Source organism: Acanthopagrus latus, chromosome 3 (assembly GCF_904848185.1).
Source record: "Acanthopagrus latus isolate v.2019 chromosome 3, fAcaLat1.1, whole genome shotgun sequence".
In the NCBI taxonomy this organism is placed as follows: domain Eukaryota; kingdom Metazoa; phylum Chordata; class Actinopteri; order Spariformes; family Sparidae; genus Acanthopagrus; species Acanthopagrus latus.
Window position 1 is genome coordinate 1,400,001 of NC_051041.1, and position 21,999 is coordinate 1,421,999.

Consider the following 21,999-nt stretch of genomic DNA (forward strand, 5'->3'; position numbering starts at 1 on the left):
GAAAGCAGCCAGAAAACAACTGAAATATCTTTTACTTCAGTCTCTCTTTTAACTAACAGAGTATTTAAACGCCACCATTCGTAGCATCAAACCTGAAAAAATGAGTAATGAATATATGGTATGAAATAATTTGTAATAATTTAGTATTTTTGGTGTCACGTATGTGCATGAAAACAAAAATCAATCTTCATCATATTGTAGCGACGTTGTTGATGTTGGTGCTCAGAGTTGTTTTGTGTTTAATATCTGGGTGTCCACATACTTTTGGACGTATAGTTCTTGTTATCCCTCGTTTTCTTCCTCCGTTTGTCCTGAATGGCACTTGCTTCCTCTAAATCCTCCTCTCTTCTCTCCCTCGTCTTTGTCTCCCTCTCAACCCTCCTGTTCTTCTTTTTTCTCATTTTCTTTCTACTTCTCCCTCTCCGACTCGATCTCTCTCCCTTATTCTTCAGCTCTCTCCCCTGTGCCACATCTCTCCCTCTCCCTCTCGTCCTCCTCCCTCCTTCTCTCATTCGTCCTCTCCATCTCTGTGAAAGGAGGTCCGTTACACAATTGTATCGAGGCTATTGAGGTCTTGGGCGCACAAAGACTGTATTCAAACCTCTGTGCTATTTTTCAGGAACGGGGCTCGGCGCAGAATTGCACTTACCATCTGTCTGAGAGTGTATAGTGTGTGTGTTCAGTGTGTGTACAGTGTGTGTATGTGTGTGTGTGTACAGTGTGGCCTTTCTCACCTGAATACAGAACCCTTTCAAATCAACACTGAACCGAAATCCAACAGGGTCGAAACTTTTGAAACAATAATGACAGTAGAATTGTTCGAGGTTCACAAAAAAAGGTACACGAGGGGGGAAATTGGGGTGCAGTGCGCCTTTAAGTGTTGTGCGCGCACACACACACACACACACACACACACACACACACTGTGACCCTGCATTTACATCTGTGTGTTTTGTTCTGTAACACCTCACCTTGATCTTAAACAAATCTTGTTCCTAACCTCAAACTCCAAAATAATACCTTTCCTCACACACACACACACACACACACACACACACACACACACACACACACACACACACACACACACACACACACACTGAGTGCCAGCCTTGTGGGTCTATTTGGGTCAGAGCTGAAATTAAAGCGTTGTCGCAGGAACAGACAGTTACACCAACACAGACTCTCTCAGCGCTGCTCTCAGAGTGTGTGTGTGTGTGTGTGTGTATATATTTATATATATATATATATGTGTGTGTGTGTGTGTGTGTGTAAGTGTGTGATGGTGCTCCTGTCAGCTCTGCTCCTCTTGTCGGGCCACGTTTGGACAAGTGCGTCAGCGTTTCCCTCCTTTCTTGCTGTCATGTTTATTCTCGGCTGTATACCTTTATGTGCCGCCGTCGTATTAACCTATATTAACACCGTGAAGCGGCGCACGCTAACCGCCTGACTCTCCCTCATCAAAGGCGCCCGCAGCCGTTTGAATCTGTCACATCTAACTAGACTAACGTGTTTTCCTTTACATTCCCCGCGCGTCGCCGGGTCGGGATGCAAACTCCCCTGTGTAATGTGATGGAGTTTGAAGAGCGACTGTGCGTCGGGAGGCTGATCCGTGCAGCGGCGCAGTCATGTTATATAATGTTCATCTGCCTTTTGTTTTTAACCTCGGCGGCGCGGCAGATGGGTGCGGTTCAACGCGACAAGACAGACACTCACGGCTGCTGCTTAAAGGGGCAATACGTCAGATTTTACGGTGGCGTTTAAAAGACTCCACATACATTGATGTGTCGACACTCTTGGACCTTTTTTTAAGTGTTTGGAGATGAAAGTGAGCAACAAGCAGCTCGACGCGTCGGAGCTTCAAGGCCTGAAGTCTAATTATGCTTCTGTCACAGTGATGCTGTTTGATGATGAAATCATGTATATGTTGCTGCCGTGTGGTTCTCAGCTTAAACACACAGTATGTAGTTTCTAACACTAGGGGTCTCTCAATCAAAGCAATGAAAACAAAAGACATATGCCGTCTTTCTACCAGCATTTTTGTTAATCCTGATTTGATTTTTCATTCTGAGTTGAGCTGCACCTGCAGTGGACCTGCTCCAGAGCACAGGTGTCGCCAGGTGACGTCTCAGGACTGCAGCCAACACGTAACAACCATCCGTCTCACCCTAAAATCGATCCTGAACTCATGTCTGTGCAGGTAACCTGAGAGAAAGAGGTTTTAAAAGCCAGTGTGTTCAGCTCTCAGTTTCTCTCATCCTGCTTGTATATTCACACATCTGCTGTTCAGTCTGACTCAAAAGCCTCTTTTAGATAGAAAGGTGACACATTTGCAGCAAGGTAAATGCTGCAGTGTGCCGGCTTGTCTATCTACATTGCACCCCACTGGAGTTTAGAACTGGGTTCTTAGCGGGGGGGCTTTTAATTTGAAAGTAGTGACCGTTAGCAGCTTGCTGCTACAACAACAAGCGGACAGTGAAGACAGCTACAGAGACCGAGGAGACGCTGCATCTCCTGGATCTCTGCAGCTGTCCAGTTGCTCATCTTGATGACCGTGGATGAAGTGATGGACTGACTGCTGTGATCAGCTGTTTCCTGGTTTTAAAATCCCCCGACTGTGGGTCGCACAACAGTGCAGGTCATCAATACCTCCGCCCACCTCACGCAGTGGCCGGCACACTGATGGCTCGGATTTACAGCAATGTAGGTGGAGACAAGTGAACCCTCCGAGGTGGCAAACTGGTGAACACACCCCCAACATACCGCCTTCTGTCTAAATCCACGGAGCTAGACGCAAAAAGGACGGCCACATTGGCGACTTGCTGCCCAGGATAGAAACGGATAATAACGTGAGACTTTTATAGAGAAGACGTTACAGTAAATCAAACGTGTTTGTAACTGGATTAGCGGAGCCACTTCTGTTAGCAGTGATTCTTCGATGGTACTGTGGGAATCGGGCCAAGCAGGTCATTGGTTTCAAGCCGGTCGACCAGCTGTGGTGGAAATACAACGACGACGATGATGATGTCATATTGTAGTGTGGGATCATGGGAGTTGATGTCTTCAGTGAAAAACAACCATCACTGCTCATGAGAATCTACCTGATGTGACTTCAGCAGAGACAGAGCTACAGTAAATATACGTACTAAGTTATTACAGTAATCGCCAACTATTTTAATAACGGATTAATAATTTGGAGTCATTTTTTAATGAAAACAAAGTCAATATTCTCTGATTGCAGCTCATTAAATGTGAACATTTTCGGTTTCTTTCCTCTGTGAAGGTAAACTGAACATCTTTGTCAACACTGTTCTGTCAGATTAAAAATATGTATTATGCTCCTTCTGATAACCTGGTAACATGTCACATTTAATAACCTATAAACTGTAAAGTAACTAATAACTACAAGTATCAAATAAAAGTAATGGAGAGGAAGAATCATGTAACAGAAAGAGGAGAATACTCAAGTAAAGTTCCTGAACATTGATCTTAAGAACAGTATTTAAGGAAATTGTTCTGAGGTGTGTTTAAATCACTGCATGTTTGAAAATTTGACATAAATTCTCAGTTAATTAATTGATTGTTTGGTCTCTTAAATGTGAGCAAATAGTGGATAATGTCTCTCACTGATCCCTGAAGCCCAAGATATTAATCAGAGAAAGCACACAATTGAATGATAATCTAAAATGATTTAAATAGTTGCTGATTCTGTCTCTTTTGTTCGGCTGATAGAGGATTCTTACATTTCAAGGCTGCACTTTGTTTTGTTTCTGTGTCAAACTGCTTTATGTAGAAAAGCATTTGTATTAGTTTTTCTTTTAATGCCAAAATATGAAGTTCATCACGTAAAACGCAGGAAATATTCTCCATTCAGAAGATGGAATCTGAGAATATGTTTTTTCAGTATGAGTATCAAATATTTTACTGTGATTGTTGAATAAAGTAACGATTGTTTCAGCTCCGTTGATTCACTTCTTACATGTCAAGGCTGAACTTTTTCTCTGGAAAAAACTATTTGTGAGGTTTTTTTCTCCTTTTAAATCTTCACAATGCAAACACACAGAATAATATTTCTTTAGTTTTTTTTTTATATTCACAACAAATAGAGAAACAAAACAAACCCAGCGACACAAACTATTAGATAAAACAAACACAGACAACTGAACTCGACCTCGGCCTCGAGACTGGACGCTTACTTTTGATAGTGTTGAAGCAATCGTTATCTTTTGGTTTCTGAAGGCTGCGCTGACGCACCTGCACCTTTTGTTCTTGTTGTTTTCAACACCTTGTTCGGAGCTCAAGTGGCTCTTTCAAACTATTTGGATCTTGTTTTTGGATTAAATGAGCTTCGGCGCAAAGACTCAAAATTATGAACTTATGGCATGTTAGCGTCAGAGAGAAAATATGTTTGTACCTGGAGGGAAGAAAAGAAGAGTCGAGAACAAAGGGTGGATTTTTAATTTCGAGGTCGTCACGTGGCTCAGAGTGAAACACTTTGAACAATATAGATTTCTTTGACTACAATTTGACTCAAGGTGACTCTGATCCACTGGGGACGACACTTTGAGATTGTTCCAGTATTGAGTGAGACCGGATGAAATGTAACGTAACGTTACATGCTCAGATTGTGTCTGACGTTACGGAAAACACTCCTACAGATACACCTGATAGTGAAAGAGTAACATCCTTTTGTTTAATCAGAAACCGACACTTCCGTCTTTGTCAAAGTAAAAAGAAAAGTTCAGAAGTTTAATATTCTGTGAACGAGTTAATAACCAGATCAGATTCTGCTCCACATCCAGACTTCAGAACAGTTCCTGAGCTAAACATTAAAAATTCAGCCCGTTATTGAACCGTTAACTGATCCCCCTCCTGCGAGGCAACAGGAGGAAAAGTGATGCTTGGAGGAGATTTGTGATGTCCCCCAAATTTTTTCAGCCAGTCAATATAAAGTCATTTCAATGCTTTTGCTACATATATTATTTTCAGGTAAAAGAGTTGAGTTGTCTTTAGATGTTTAATCTTTTTGGTTATATAGTTCTCTCTTCATAAAAACAAAGAGGCATCGTCGACCACTGTCGACCTCTGTTTCAGGTTGTCTCTTTGTCTTCACCGAACTAAATAATGTAATAAATAATCAGTAAAGCCTTCGTTGCTGCATTTTTCAAACACCCGGAAACCAATACCAGGGTGGGACATGGTGCCAGTGACTGGGGGTGATTGATTATAATCATCAATGTTACTGACTCTGGAACAGTCTGTAGTTCTGTAGAAGAAAAGTTAACCAGAAGACAAACTTTCACTTTCTGAATTGTTTCTGCCTAAACAAATTAAATAAACAGACTTGTTTACAGACAGGAGGAGAGCTCAGAGATTCCTTTGTAACCTTTGGGTTTCAAATTTTGATGTATCCTCACTCCTGTTTATCAACCTGACTGCAGCAGTGAAAAAAATCATCTTCTCAGATCAGTTTGTGTTCTCAGGGTTTCTGGAGACTTGGATCAGAGCAGACAAGCCGTATGAAGACATTTTATGTTTTTCTTTGGTTGTTTTTCATTTTTTAAATTCAGTCTCCAGCCTCCTGTTTTACTGTGAAGCTCCAGAAATGTTTTGTGGACTACGAAGCCTGACTTCATATCAACATGGAGGGAGGAGATGACGACTGAATCTTCATTTTTGGGCTTCAGGGATCTGTGAGAGGCATTTTTCACTATTTTCTTACATGCAAGAGATTAAACAACGACACAATTAATCGAGAATAAAATGAGAAAAATTAATAGATATTAAAAATAATCATTAGCAGCAGCACGATTAATTGGTCGTCTCGACAATAACTGAATATTTCAGGTTAAGCTGTTTAATTCCGTGACATTGTCGAGGTTTTCTATTTTTCTGGCATGTCAGTTTGTGATTTAATTCACTTTCAGCCCAAAAAATAACCCCCCGAAAGCAAAGAATCTGACACAAAGTGTATTATGGTGATTTTACAGGACATAAGTTGTGCCATTGATCTCACAAACAGACAGACTGAAGTCGTCTTTTAAGGCAACATGAAACGAACCAGAGAGAGAAGAAGGAGTGTATTTTCAAAGAGTATTTGATCAGAGCAGGAGACATTTAACTAAATCCCCAAATATAGAGAGAAGTGACTGCTGCAGTATGGGACAGATAATCCTGTAAAACCTCGAAAATCAGCAAGTTCAGCACACGGCAGAGTAAATATGTGTGTGTGTGTGTGTGTGTGTGTGTGTGTGTGTGTGTGTGTGTGTGTGTGTGTGTGTGTGTGTGAGAGAGAGAGTGTCTGTTTTCTTTTCTGGTGTTTCTGACACCTTCTTCAGCGCCGCAGCCTGTCAGATGTCTCATCTTCAGATACTCTGACAGATTGGGATGTTAAGACTGTGATTTCAGCCCGGTTACATCAACCCCTCCTCCTCCTCCTCCTCCTCCTCTTCCTCCACCACCCCCCTCTACGCTCCGCACCAGAAAAAAAAAATCAGCAGCAGCCATTTAAGATGTTGTCAAAGGAAATTACAGCGTGTCCTGGAAGCGCTCAGGATATCTCACCTGGGGAGGAGCTGAGGGAGCTGCAGCAGGAGGTCACACCGCGTTTCTCAGTTCATGTTACTGTACTTTCAAATCAATTCACATTTGTCTCAAGAACCGCGGTGACAAACACAAGTCCGTCTATTCCTGGAAACCTGCGATAAAAGCAGTGTGATGTAGTTTTAAATGACTTTGACAGCGCAGGTTTTTCGAGGTCAGGATCATTCATCCCGGCTCGTTCTCACCTTGTGTCGCTGATTTGATGGAGGTTAAAAAAGTGTGTTTTTCATCTTGCCGTGACAAGAATACGCTCGTGTTTTTAATCACTCATTACGATTGTTTGGGATTGGGTTTATTTGGCCGCCTCAGACTGGAATAATTTAGCAAACAGTAGCTGAATTAATTAGCAGGGCTGAAGAAACAAGACTTTAGAGGAACGGAAGTCAGAAATCCAAGCAGGCCCAACCAACGATGATAATGATGGCACATGAAAACCGTTTATTCTTCTGTTTGTTTGGGTTTGATCTGACAGTGACGATCTATACAACTTCCATCGCATTTCATAACGTCCTACAGTTTCTTCCCTTTACATATTTCTATTTCTAAGGAGACTTGGAGATATTTCCAGCAGGTTTAGGGGGGAAAAAAAAGAAAAAGCTATTTTTCACAGGTAGTCGGATCATTTCCATCCGTGACTGTGGCAACTACAACAGGTATGTTTTTCTAACCCCGACCAAGTGTTTTTTTGTGCCTAAACCTAACCAGAGCACAATGCTGCAGAGATGCTCCAACAACATTTGTTCTCCAGATGTAGTAAAACATGTTTGCTAGGCAGAGATCAGGAGAAACGCCACATTCTCATGATTTTTCTAGTTTTTCAATGACAAAGAAAATCGTGATGTAAAATGTAATCTGTAAGAACAGTAAAAATGTGTCCAGGTAGATAAACAAAAGAGCTGAAACTCAAAACCAAAGCTGCTGATTCAGGTGATAATTCTCTAGACGTTCTACGGTTTTCCTCTTTTTCAAAACTGGGAGTTTGTTTATCTCCTCTTACCTCAGCGCCCTCGTGGAGCCTCTTCACCTCTTTGGCGGCTCAACTTTGCTCGGCTGTCACAGAGAAACTGACATCGTCTCATTCTCCACATCGACTCCATCTGTGGGTGAAAACACTGAAACGTGACTGAATGCTCTTGAAAAAAACACTGATAAATGGATGTTGAATTTTTTTTCCAACTCGAGAATGAAGAGTCCATCAGTGTTTCTGTTCAACGGAGTCTAAATATCAGCACCGTTGTTTCTTCACATTCTGTTCTTAATTTTTGTTCATTTTTTGAATGTTTTAAAATAAAATTCTACCCAGATCTTAAAAAATTGCTCCTTCAAACGACCAGAACTCAGTGGAGTTTTGTACAAAGCGTTTTTATAACACATGAAGCTAAAAATCAGTGTAGAAAATCATTGCAGAATATGTTTTTATTGCACATTCGTCTCTAAATGTGGATTAAAGCATTTTCTTTTGTTAAAATAAATTCTGCAGAAGAATGTGTTTGTTTGCAATGTGGCGAAGAAGAAGAAGAAGAAGAAGAAGAAGAAGAAGCTGATAAACGCAGCAGAGAAGAAGAGAAAATGAAACTGCGGTTTGGATGCTCTTTCTGCGCCCTGCGTGGCGATATGAGTGTTTAAAACAATAAACGGAGAAAGCTTCAGAGAGGAAAACAGATACCTGGGACACATCAAGGAATCAAAACCACACCCATGTCAGATGCTCTACTTTATTACTGTCTTACCACAGAAGAAGAAGAGCAGCAGCTTTTCAACGCTCAGCGGGATGAACGGCTGGTTGCACCATCAGCAGCGTTCCTCGCCAGTTTGATCCCTGACTGGGGACAAAACGTTATTACTGTGGTGGGTTATTAATGCGGTAAGTACACCACTACAGCTAATAGAAAACACACACACACACACACACACACACACACACACACACACACACACACACACACGCACACACACACACATGCACGGACACACACGTGCACACAAACATTAGAGGAAATTGATTAAACACTCTTTACTCTGAGCTTCTGCGATACCAAACTGATTAAAATGGGGTCAAACTGTCGGTTTTGTGCGTTAAATCTACACGTTCTGATTTTGTTTATGAACCTTTTGAATGCGATTTCAAAGCAACATATATTCTCACTCACAGCTTTTATTTATTTGAAGAAGGTGACAGCTCATCAAAAACACTGGAAACACACAATCTGTGAAAGATTCAGACTGAAACCAGCTCACACTGATGAATCATAAAAACATCTTCACTAACAGCAGCCTCGCCGATCGATACATAGCAGAGTGAGCCCGAGTTTTCATCACAGCTTTGATCCGTGTTGGCATGTTCAGACAATACCTGATCAATACTGTATTACATCTGAATCAGGTGAGCTGCTGGTGGAGTTTAACAACTACGTGAAAAGGCTGCAGATACACGAGAAAAGATGGACAAACCCTGACAAAGAAATCTGCAGATACTTGTTCTAAAAATGTGATTGTTTTTATGTTTTGTACTAAACACTGACCTTGACTGACACTCAGATAACAAACCTTAGCTTCCATTACAGGTGGCTACAGGTGCAGAACAAACACTCAGTGTCTGCACACACAGTTATAATCGCTCATCTTTCGAGTGCTCACTTTCCCTTCAGAACTCTTTCAGTTGGCATTGAATGGCATTTTTGTGAACGGACGTGACCAGACGTCTAAAATCCGCTGTGGTGATTTCACCTGCATCATTCTGGTGATATTTATGTGATGGCACCAAAACATTCGAGCTCATTACTCCTCGCCAACATCACTGGCTTCCCGTTGTATATTGTCTCGATTTCTACAATTTTACTCATCACTTTTAAAGCTTTAAATGGTCTTGCCCCAAGTCAGATTAAAGATTTACTGAACCCCTACAGGCCTGGACGTTCGCTTCGATCGGTGAATGCAGCTCTGTTGGCTGACTTGTAAGTAAAGGTGACCGGACGTTTCCGGTGAGAGATCTGACAGGCAACGTTCAATCATAATAATAAACATTTAATTAAAACCTTTTTTTCTTATAGGAAGGCATGTCTGAGCTTCGATCAGTTTTGGGTTTTATCATTTTAATCGCACTTGTTTTATCCCATGATGTTTTATAGTGTTCTGTTGTTTTATTTGATTTGCTTTGTTTTTATCTGCTGTTGATTTTTCATTTCAGGAAGCAAACGTTGTTGTCTGCATCATCTTTTCACAAAATCTTGGTTTCTTTCCGTCCAGACTCCAAGAAGGAATCTACAAAAATGACCTGCAAACTTCGGTGTAGAATCTTTACAAGTTCACCTTTTTAAAAATGATTTGAAATTATGCATTTAACACATAAGAACTGCTTCTTCATGTCTAAAGAGATGCAGGGAAATCTCTGTTCATTCTCCTCTTGCTCCCTGAGATTATAAATACTGTTGAGATGTGGCTGAATTCAACATATAGCTGCTCTCATTTATTTCTTTAACGTTTTTCAGTCTTTGCAATCAGACGACAAAACAATGCTATTTGATCACATCTCCTGTTGACCTGCAGTCATCACTGAGCTGCTGCAGCAGATAAAATTATCAGTTGACGATCTCGAAGTCGTCAGACGGAATATAATACAGGTTAATGACGGCAGCTGTGAGATCGACTGTACTGACATTTAAAATGAGTGATGACAGAGTTAGAAACAACAAACGATTGTTACATTAAAGCGCAGACAAAAAGCATCTGTTACCATCTGAACGAGCTGCTGGATTTATGCTCAGAAATGTCACAAAAATTACTTCAACTTCACTGAATCAATGTGGCTGCTGAGGAACAGATGTTCTGCCTCTGAAGACGGATGGTGTGTACATTTAGTTTAAGTTTTCCAGGAGTCAAACGCTCATCGCACCCCAGAACAAAAGCTCAGCAGGTTAGACAGTTCTGCAGAATGATGCAGATCTTTTCTGGCCCTGAAAAGTCAGAAAACAAAACCTGGATTCCATGAGTGACACAAATTGTAGTCGCCGACATCACTGCCATATTCAATAGTGAATAATGAATACCATTATACTACATAATTAAAAGACCTGACTCCAGCAGAAAACTTCTCATGAACCTAAAAAACAGTTACATACGCATCACTAACTGTGCGAAGCTTGTGATGTTTTTCCCAGTGTCCATCTTTGGTATCACAACAGATGTAAGGGCTCAATCATCATTGTGTTCCCTCAATCAGAGACAGATCGTGACTTAACATATACTATTTACATAAAAATCTTCCAGATTATTATTTTAATGTCAAAGTAAATCAAAATGTCAGACTCCTGGTTCAGCCCAGTCAACAGGCTAGCATTTTAGCAGTTTAGCTTTATTTCTGTCATCTCAAATCAGGAGCATATTATGTTTATTAACTATGCTTTTGATATCAGGAGGTGGAGGAGAAGGTAATATTTGTAATTGGGATACTAAGGAGGATTTGGGACACTTTCTAGCCTGGTTGTGACAACATAAACCAGATATCTCTGACAGGAAGTCGGCCACTAGCAGCCGTTCTTTAGCGGCCACACATCCGGGTATTTCTAACGAGCCCGCCAGGACGTCAACAGCGGCAGCCATTTTGAGATAGAACACTGCGCTTTAACAGTTAACTGAGTGGCTTTTTTGCTTAAACATAACCTTTCAGCGACAAGAGGAAAAACAGCACTTTTGTTTTAAGCTGACTTCTGAAAAGTAGCTACTTACTGTGTTTAGCTAGCTGCTACACTCCCGCCTGCTCCACAGACTCACTGGGACGGCTGAGTAGGTGCAGGTTGATTGGCAACGGACCAAACCACTCTGAGGCATATGAAGGGGGTGCCCAATTTTTAAAAATCGAAAAGCACATTGTTTTGCGTATTGAATTAGCATAAACAACATCAGCGCATATTATTATACAATTTGGAATTATATATTCACCGACAGATGTTATTAAGGGGGACAGGTCTCTAGATATCTTCTGCCCCCCCGGGATTTCTGCTTATGGTCTAGACAGGAAAAAAGGGTGTCAAAGTCCCGCCCCTTCCGGTTTCCCAGCGTGTATTAGTGACTGAAGACAGAGTTAATCATATTGATCCTGTTTGAATTGTGTCATTAATCAGACTGTGAATATACGTCATTATAAAGACGTCACAGCCAACAGTCCCATTAATGACATCATCTCGAAATCCACGTTGTAGAGCTGCTCCTGTATGTTAGCAGCTCTCAGAACTGAACCAGAACCAGCTCTCCTTTCACAGAACTGCAGTCGTCAATATGAGTAGATTTATGTACTGATTCACTGAGCGCTTTAACTCAAAACTACATGAGATTTGACTTTAATCACAACAAACTGAGACATTATTTACTTGAAAAAAAATATCTTTTCAATCGACAGTCAAATGTGTTATTCCTGACATGGTTCAAACAGGATTTTAAAAAAAAGGATTTGTCTCTCTCCGTTTACTACCTTAAAGTTTTCCCTGCATTTATATTAATTTACAACAAAAAATATTTCAGTGGCTTCTCATTCATCATGTGCACAAACCTGTTAAAATGAATTAATTAATTAAATTCAGTCATTGTATTGTTTGACTCTCTGACTTTACTTCAGTTTAGTTGTGATGATTCTGTGCGTACAGGACCTGAACGAAGACAAAATGCTTTATAAAAACTAGGTTTTACATCTGAATTGTTAGAAAAGTATGATAAAAAAATGACCTTGGACCGTCTCATAAATCATTCATTCCTGATACACAAGGCTGCATATTCCAAGTCACTGTGATAATGTCGTTTTGTATTCAGGTGTGAGGAAAAAATCTTAACTTACAGACTGTCGACAGAATCACCATCAGCATACAGATACAACACTCAAACTGCAGAACCTGTTTAATATCTCTGATTTCTTTTAACTGTGCTTCCTTATCGTACAGTGTTTGGCACATACTCTATGTTTTAATGTATTCCTTATAAAATATAAATTATTTTTTTTCTTTTTGCCTTTGCATTTAAGATTTCATCTTTTATCCCCTAAATTATGTTTGCTTTTGCATGCTTGCCATTTTGCTGCTGCTTTATCACCACCTTGTCAAAAAAAAACCCAAAAAACAGACGTTGTATTTCTGAGCTGCTGCAGGCGAGAAGGCTTCGTTTCACTACAAATGACAAAAACATGTTTTATACTAAAACCACAATGTTAAATCAGCTACAAATAAAAGTCCTGAATTTAAAACATTTAAAATCATAATTATGTAAAAGTACTTACCAGCCAAGCTACGCAGCAGATGTTTTTTGAACACACCGTCTGTTTTAGCTGATTTCACTGTTAAACTAGTAACCACAATATCACCAGACTTCCTCAACAGTTCGCCCAATTTTTGTGAGTTTTTGAGTGAGAAGAAATTTAGCAAACTTTGGAAAATAGTTACGGCAAAATCTTAATTATTGGTGCTTTCTTGTAAATTTGAACACACTGTTTACACTGATTTCACCATTTACACTCAATTTATGAAAGAAGACGACATTTTATTGACGTTAAACTTGTCATATTTTACAAAGACACGCCACATCAACCAATACAGGCAGAAAGTCCCCAGACTGCCTTATAAAAATGCTCCACTTTGTGAGTTGTTGAGTTAGGAGAAACCTTGGGAAATGCTGTTTCTGACAAATTCTTCATTATTGGTTCTTTCTTCTTTATTTGACAAACATTCAACATTAAACTCTTTCTTTCTTTGTGTAATAAAAACATACGTACAGCTTGCTGTTGCACCACACTAATCTCAATTTTTGCATTTTTTTTGCAAATTTGCATTTGCTTCCCCATAAAATCATACATGTCACATGTCCAAATGTTCATTCCCAAACCTGTGAAGTAGAATGGATGAAGTTCTCCCAAAAATATGTGAATAACAGACAGACAGAGATTCTTTGCTTTACAGTACGATAAAAAAGGGCAATATTTCCCTCTGAGATGTAGCTGAGTAGAAGTACAAAGCTGCCTAAAATGGAAATACTCCAGTAAAGCACAAGTTGCTCATGATTGTACTTAAGTACAGTACTTGAGTAAATGTACCACTGTTGAAAATCCTCTGAGACGAGCTGAAGCATCCTCCAATTCACCAGCGTAAAAGAAAAATCTGTTCACTAATCTGTAAAGAGCTCGAATCAGGTCCTTTATGTGCTGACGGTAAATTTCTGGCATCCAACAGAGGAAATATATCTCAGTGGCTCAGCTCGAGGTCACAGGTTCAAGTTTCTTTTCCAATTCCTAATTTGCAAAATGTGTTTTCAAAGCTTACATGTAGTGGAGACATTGAAAAGCTTTAAGAATGTTGAGTGTTGTGCCGAGCATTAACTCGCTGCGGTACACAGCTGCTCCGAGCTGTGCTGGGGTTTGGATTCGACTTCTTCTTTTGACAATCAAGAGACGGCATCTAAAGGAAAAACTTGAAAAAGATCTCGCGTGTGAAGACTTAATGACTCAATCAGCAAAGCAGATAGGTTTAGAGGTGATGGGATCAAGTCACATCTACTTCTAAAAGGCTGTTTGAAAGCCTGCAGCAGTGTAAAGAGAGAAAAAGCTGCCGGTGAAGCAGCTGCGGGAGTGTGAAGAATCAGCTGATGACATGAAGGCTGCAGGTTTGAGTCCCATTTACAGCCTCAAAACTCTGAGGAAGTTTCCCAACAAACAGCCGGAATAAAAACTGAAAAGCTTAAACAGAACATCTTGTTTTATGATGGGAAGTCGCACGCTGAATGTCTGGAGACGTGGAGCTGCAGGTCTGATTCCTGCTCCAACACCAAGAACTGACAAAAACATGATGATCTGTAAAACTGTGATGATTAAATCAGGAACCAATGAGATGCAATTTATTAAACATGGCCAGAATTCAATGGTAGTTCCAAAATTAATGTGTGCAGCTTATCGCCAGAATAACCAACAACTGCTGCTCTTTACAATGTACCTGAGTTTGTCTGGACGTTTGACGTCGGGTCACAACTCAGCTCAACCGGGTCTAGCAGCCTGAGAGTGAACAAAGCTGGACACCAAACTGGAACAAGACCGACCGTTTGAATACAACAAATACAGGATGGAGGCGATTTACAGCAGCTCTGAACGTCGACAGAGAGAAAATGGAAAAAACTTGACTTCAGATGGTGTACGGTTGGATTTTTCTGATTAGGAAAGAATAAAGGTGTTAAAATATTTAATTTCTTTGCATTTTGTGACTTTATATTGTTGACTTACTCGACCAACCAGTGAAGTGACTGCTTTTACATCCATCAGACTATCAGACACAGCACAGGTTTGGGCTAGCTGGTTAGCATGCTAGCTTGAGTGAACATTTCTGTAACGCAGTACAGAAACATAAACATATAAAAAAAATATAAACATATGCTACTGTGGGTCTGTTGCAGAATGTAGTCTGCAAAGTAACTAGTAACTAAATGTATCAAATAAAAGGTAGTCAAGTAAAAAGTACAATATTTGCCTCCAAACTGTATCGGAGTGGAAATATAAAATAGCAGAACAAGGAAATACTCAAGTAAAATACCAGAAAACCTCAAACTTCTACTTGAGTAAATGTACTTAGTTACATTCCATCATGGAGATATAACAATGCTGTTTCTTCACACTTTGTTGATGATCTTTAGTTCATTTTACAAATGTTTTAAACAAAAATATGTCCATATATTGTGAATTTCTCCCCAAATAAAGAACTACTCACAGTTTACATGACTGATTTTACTTAAGTAGAGGTATCCGAATACTTCTGCACCTGTGATTAGTAACATTTTTAAAATCTATTTTAATTCACATGTTCATTTTAAGGCTCGAGAGGTGGGAACATTTTGAAATTGATTTTTTCAGCAATCATCGTCTCTGATTCTAATAATAATGGAGAAAGTGAAGTTACACACCTGGAAAGCAGAAACCGCGACAGAGGAAATATAGGCCAGCGTCCCAAAATACAACAACAGGTCTAATGTCTCACCAAAACTACTTCATCAACAAACACACGGCTGATGCTTTTCTCCCTCAGGACGTCTAATTTCACCAGCGAGTCGTTCTTCGGAGGGTTGAATGAATCGAGCTGCCTGCTGTGTGTGAAGCCGAGCTGCCGTCAGGAGGAAATATAACATCACTGGTCCGAGTTACTGCATCCCACTTGTTTTTGACTGAGAGTGTGACTGGAGTTCACTCAGAGTTTCTATTTTAGAAGTGAGAGTTAAAGAGGTGAATAAGAAATCGATGTTCCACCTCCTGTTTACACCTTTACCTCGGCTCTCTCACGGATGCTGACATTTCCAAACATGACCTGAAGGCAGCGGCGGCGAGAAGAAACCTGTCCATCGATATTAAACCAACAAGAGGTCAAAGAGAAGGAAGAAATACTTGTATTGGATCAGTGTCTGTGGTGTGATTACAGCTGAAAGCTCGTGTGACGGCCATAACAACTCAGCTCAGCGCAAACTGTCAAACTGAGAAGCAGCGAGCGCTCGCACCTCCGACGCCGAGGCAAAGTTAAACTATCATCTAACTCTGCCGCATCACTGACATCACACGTGTCAACTAAACTAAACCAATCACAGAAACATATCATATAAAAATGTTTCTGTTTTCCAGCCGCGTTAGTGGCGTCAAAACCAAATATCTCTGATGAGATGTCTCAGACATTTACAGCCAATTAAATAGCAACAAAAGTGATTGTTTTTTACAAGAAGTCAGGACATTTTCCAGCCGTATTAGTGACAAATAATTGGATATACTTGAAGAGACATTGGGACATTTTCCAGCTGTTAGTAGCAACAAAACAGAGTATTTGACTAAAGATATAATATGTATAAACAGCTGTGTTAGTGTCAGCAAACAGGATATTCTTTGATGAGAAGTCAGGACATTTACAGCCAATTAAATAGCAACAAAATTGTGTATTTTCACCAAGAAGTCAGGAATTTTTCCAACCATGTTTGACGTAACAAACATGTTATATTTCCTGGTCAGGTTATTATAATGAACTGCATATCTTTGATGAGATGTCAAGAACATTTCCAGCCATTAATAGCTATAAAGCAGATATTTTTGACAAGAAGTCAGGACATTTTCCAGCCGTAATAGTGATAACTAATTGGATATATTTGATGAGACATCGGGCCATTTTCCAGCTGTTAGCAGCAACAAATCCAGTTATTTTAAGAAAGATATTGAGACGTATTCCAGCTGTGTTAGTGTCAACAAGCAGGATATTCTTTGATGAGATGTCAGGACATTTCTAGCCGTGTTAGTGCCGACAGAACCAGGCATCCAAAACCAAAACACAATGTTTTCCCAACCCCGAGCAGACTCTCAGCAAAGCATTGTAATGGCATAAAAGTAAAAGATGAGCCTTAAAGAAACGGTCTGTAGTTTGCAAAAAAGGTAAATGGCCAACATTTATTCTAGCTGCATGAGTGTCATCACCTTCACCTGAAACCTGTAGCGGTTGTGTGAATGATGCCGGTGGTCTGTCAGGAGCGAAGGCAGGAAGTAGTGCAGCATCATTATAGTGCCAAATAAAAACCTCTTCAGAATCGATCTGTCGACAACACTCAACACAGATTTGCCTCCCAGTCACAATTTTCTCTGAGCTATCAGCACCGTGTTTCCCTTTGGTGTTCCAGTCTCAGCAATCAACCGTCTCCACAATGGACTGCTGCCCTGCATAAATCAGCACTACGTGACTTTGAAAGCACTTCAGGAGAAAAACATTTGATGGCTGAGTCACTCACCAGCTCGTTACACACTGACGCTGTGGTGACGACCAAACCCAGGGCGTCAGCAGCTGCTCACCTGGGGAGGTGACTCAACCACCTCTTTGTTTTTTTTTCCTGTAAAGCTTCACTCCTACACCAAGTATGAAGCAAACGTACCTGTGTTGTATAACCTGATGTGATGCGCTCACCTGTTTCGGGGGGGGGGCAGGTGTGTTTTCTAGGAGCAACTTTTATGTCGTGGATATTAGATGTTGGTATTTCTATGTCAATAATGATTGATTGAATGAAGCAAACTGTGGAATGTGTACAAATTAATTTGGTCAACTCCCCCGCTGATGGTTCAGTCCACTGTGATTGGTCAGTGGGTATATGACGACCGACTACTGCAGAAAACAGGAAATGGATGCAGCTGCCTTTAAAATCCACAGAAGAAGAAGAAGAATGGAGCCGTTTTGTCTTTTATTTTGAAGGGCTTATAGAAAACACTGATGGTCACCGAGCCAGAGACCACTGTTCTAGACGGCGTTTAGACATTTGTCAGCGTGAAACCACCGGATGTTTTTAACGAGACGTCATGAATGTTCTCGATGTTTTCCTGAAATCTGACCAGAGCGTAAAGTTTAACGCTGCGACGAGAGAGAAATAGTGAATTTGAACTATCAGTTAATTAATCCACTTTTGGTACAAACGTTAAAAGTGTTGAATGCAGACTTTATTGTTTGGATCACACAGGAGGCGGAGCTTCAGCTGAGCGTTCGTAAATGGACCAATCAGACTGCGTACAGGCCTCAGGTATAAGGTGAATGGGATGCAGATGTTTTGCTGGCACCATTTGAAGAATACAGCAGACGTCGTCGGATGATTTCTGTGTTGTGCCTCATTGTCTTCAGCGCAGCAGATGACTCAACGTCTGCTGAACATCAACACGCTCAGTGTTCAGGTCCGGCTTCACTGACCCAGAGGACTTGTTGGGTCACAGTCTGTGGTTCAGGAGATTATGTCAGCTAACAAAGATCTACAGTCGCGTCCTACTGTACGGCCTTCATATGTACAATCTGTAATTGTGTCGGGGTTTTATGTGTGCTTAGTGTGACTGCCGCGCTGTCGTCACGACTCTTCCCAGAGGCCTCTCGGGTCTGAAGAGCGTCTTTGTTCCCGCCTCACTGTACATACAAACATCAAAAACACACATTTGTTTGTTCCGCGGCGCTGCAAACAAATATAAATGCGGACTGCCGGGCGTGTTTCCTCTTCAGACTCACTGAGGAGTTCATTTACTGTCCTCAGCTTCTTTTAAATGAAGTGTAGACGTCTTGTGATCAGCAGCTCACACTCGATTTTAAAATACACCCACTTCACCGAAAAATGAATTCCTGAAACAATTTGCGATGCAATTAAAAAAGGGAAATGAGTTCTGCCTCCTGGCAGAGCGTTTAAGCTGAATCAAGCGGGAGTTTTATCTGAAACATTCAAATGAGACGAAACGCTGCTGTGACAAAGGAGACGACGTCCTCAGACAGACACTTTGTTCACCTGAACACACTCAGGTGAAGGTTTGTGTTGCTCCGTTCACAGGCGCTGGATTGTGACGATGCAGCGAATCAGTTCGACGCAGATTTAAGTCCGAGCAGCTGAAATCATCATTTATTAACCAATCCTCATGTAGAGTCGGTTCTCTGAGCCACGTTTTAAAGCCACTGTAGTCGTGTTTGAATCTGATTATCAAACGAGTTCAAAGATCACTTTCCTTCAACTGGTTTGGAGCAAATAAATGAGGCTGCAGAAGGAGAGAAGAAGAGAAGAAGAGAAGAAGAAGAAGAAGAAGAAGAAAGTCACCTTGGACATCTCATGGGAGAATGTGGGAATTAATCTGGGAATTTTAGGAATATCCTCAAAGACACAAGTTCTTCTTCTTCTTCTTCTTCTTCTTCTTCTTCTTCTTCTTCTTCTTTGTTGCAGAATGCTGCAAGTTTGTTTTGCTGTGAAGCTCCAGAAATGTTTTGTGGCCTATGAGACTTGATCTGACTTCCAGCAGCATGGAGGGAGGAGAGGATGATTTTAATCTGCATATTGAAATGTAAGAAACGGGAATAAAAGCTTCCTTAAACTTTGTCTCAGGTTCTGATCTGCAGCCAGCCGACGCTCCGCTCACAACTGTTTCTATTTTCTACTCTTTAAATTTGTTTGCTTGTGATCACAAGAAACTCAGTGACCTCTGAACAACAGGCTTTTCTCCTGACATCCAAAAATAACTTTCTCATGATCTGATAATCATGAGAAACAGTTCAGTCATAATCCTGCCACAACAAACAATTACCCTGCAACACGACGAGCTGTCAGAGGCTTTTCTCTCCCGGTAAATTCATGTAACAATGACGAGTAAAAACTGGTGTTTTTATCGGCGCGCGTGGCTTCACACACTCAGCGTCTGATAATCTCCGGCTGTGGATGTTAAAACGTCTCAGAGCCGGTTTGTGTCTGACAACCTGCCTGCAGGCCTGTAAACACTGGAGTCATGAAGCAGCGGGACAACGGCGCGTTTGTCGATCCCACTCGTCAAATGAGGACAAGGCGTCCTCGCGCTGCCTCTGACATTTCTGCTCCTCCTGTGGTGTCGATTCTGGGTCGATGAAGGTCGACGGAGGTCGAATGTGATTTCGGATGCTGAGCGAAGATACGGAGGCCGAGCGTTCGTAGCAGACGATCTGCGCTGACCCAGTTGTCACTCTGCTCAGGCACGACTCGTCTTCTACGGGAGGAAGGAAAACAAAAACCTGTGAATCGTCCTGATGGATTTAAATCTTTCTCTCTCTGTGTTGAGGGAAAATAAAACCACCACATCCTCCGTCTCTTCTCTCCTTCTCCCTTTTTTCCTTTTTTCATCTCTCTGATTACGACAACCGTCTCTTGGAGAGTTGATTTGAAGAAGACAGATTCAAATAACACGTGGATCTCTTTAAGAGACGGTCGAGTCCTGCAGCCAGAACACCTCCGGTTCATGATGGTCTGTGACATCACACGTAGTCTGGAGCCAATCAGAGTCCAGAAGCCTGCAGGTCACAGACGCTGTTCAGAGACGTCCGACAGTTCAACTTTTCAAAACTAAACTTTTTTTAGAGAATTTATAAAATCATACTTCAGCTGGAGAGACTGGAAAATGTTCAGAACTTCAGTACTGAGGTAAACAAACTTCACCAGACATGAATTATTTACCAACGCAACCAAAGTATTTTTAAATGTTCTGAAGCACGTCTGGACTCTCGGAGGTCATTTTCAAAAATAAATGCAATCCATCCACGTGTTCTTTTGGTTGATTGAGTCTTTTTATTGGACCTTGGACGGATCTGATGCGTCTGGCATTCACCAAAACAGAACTAAATGTTTTTCTGGCTTAAACTCTGCGGTTGCAGCGAAAATAAGAAGAGGAACGAGCAGAGAATGAGACAGAACGAGGATATGAAATACCACAAAGACGTCCAGATGTTTCGTAGACCAACACGCCACATTAGTTTATATTCTACTTGTTGTTTTCTACGTCTCTCTCTGGACTTCATCCGAGTTTCCTCTCTGTGCAGTAAACCTCAACCAAACTCAGAAACTGCTTCACATGAATCCAGGACCAGATCTGCTCTGAAGTTATTAACAACAGGAGAGAGCGCGGTCACGTGGCAGCGCCGCTGAAAACCGTCTCATTTGTTTGGCGAACGAACTCCAATGTTCTGCCAAACTCCTGAGATCCGGTTCTACCTGTCGGCCGCCGTTTACTCTGAGCACATTTTACCACCACAGAGTCGTTTGATCGCTAAATAGGTCACCTGTCGGCACCTGAAGGCCCCGAAGCTGCACCAGAACGTAGACTTTGTTGGGAGTTACTGCTGGGTGTGTCTTTACTCACTCTGCCAACAGGAAGTCATCTACCAAACTTTCACCTCACAACTGTCCTCTTCCTCCTCCTCCTCCTCCTCTCCTGTTGTCGTTTGGAACCAGCTGGTGCAGTTCAGCGATGTCATCTGACAGGATTTCTGGGTAATGAAGTCCAAATATTCACGTCCTGGAGCCACAAATGTACAAATACTTACCGTTTTCATTTTTACTAGGCTCTACAATAAAAAATCCCCTCGGAGCTTCATCAGCAGCAGTTCCACCCTGGAGGAGTGTGTGTGTGTGTGTGTGTGTGTGTGTGTGTGTGTGTGTGTGTGTGTTCATTACGATGAAGAGGGGTGTGACAGGGGGCGTGGCCTAAAAGGAACATGTCTGAACAGATGTAACGTGGACGCCCGTGCGAACGTGTCGCAGCTCCTGCAAACTTTGACTCGAGTTATAGTTTTAATTTATTTATACAAATTTAAACGACGATGGCGAAACAAAGTAACGTGATTTCAAACTGAATCGTAACGATGTCGCCGGTCGTCCTGCTGATGATCGATACTGTACAAGTAATGTAGCACGTTAGCTTTGAGGTCAGAGCATCGCTGTGTAAAGACTCACAGAGCTGCTAGCAGGACCGCTGACTCTGACTATTATTTAAGATTAAGACATCAAAGTAATTCAACAGATAAACGAGAAGCCAGATGTTAAAGTTGAGTTTTGAAAATAAACCTCAAAGGAAAAAAAGATGAAATAAAGAAGTTTCAGCTGCTC

At 41.2% G+C, this 21,999-nt stretch overlaps 1 long non-coding RNA gene across 4 annotated transcripts in view; it reads right to left on the reverse strand.

Moving 5' to 3' along the window:
* LOC119016706 overlaps positions 1-11,559 on the reverse strand; it is a 33,561-nt gene extending 22,002 nt beyond the window's left edge. For 3 of the 4 annotated variants that reach the window (XR_005074242.1, XR_005074241.1, XR_005074239.1), the window contains exons 1-3: positions 11,329-11,440; positions 8,334-8,426; positions 7,601-7,700 (exon numbers count right to left, since the gene is read on the reverse strand). This is a non-coding gene — a long non-coding RNA (uncharacterized LOC119016706). Of the gene's footprint in view, positions 1-7,600; positions 7,701-8,333; positions 8,427-11,328; positions 11,441-11,541 lie in introns of those variants that run through there. The other variant, XR_005074240.1, reaches the window with a different exon arrangement.
* Between the last annotated feature and the right edge of the window lie 10,440 nt (positions 11,560-21,999).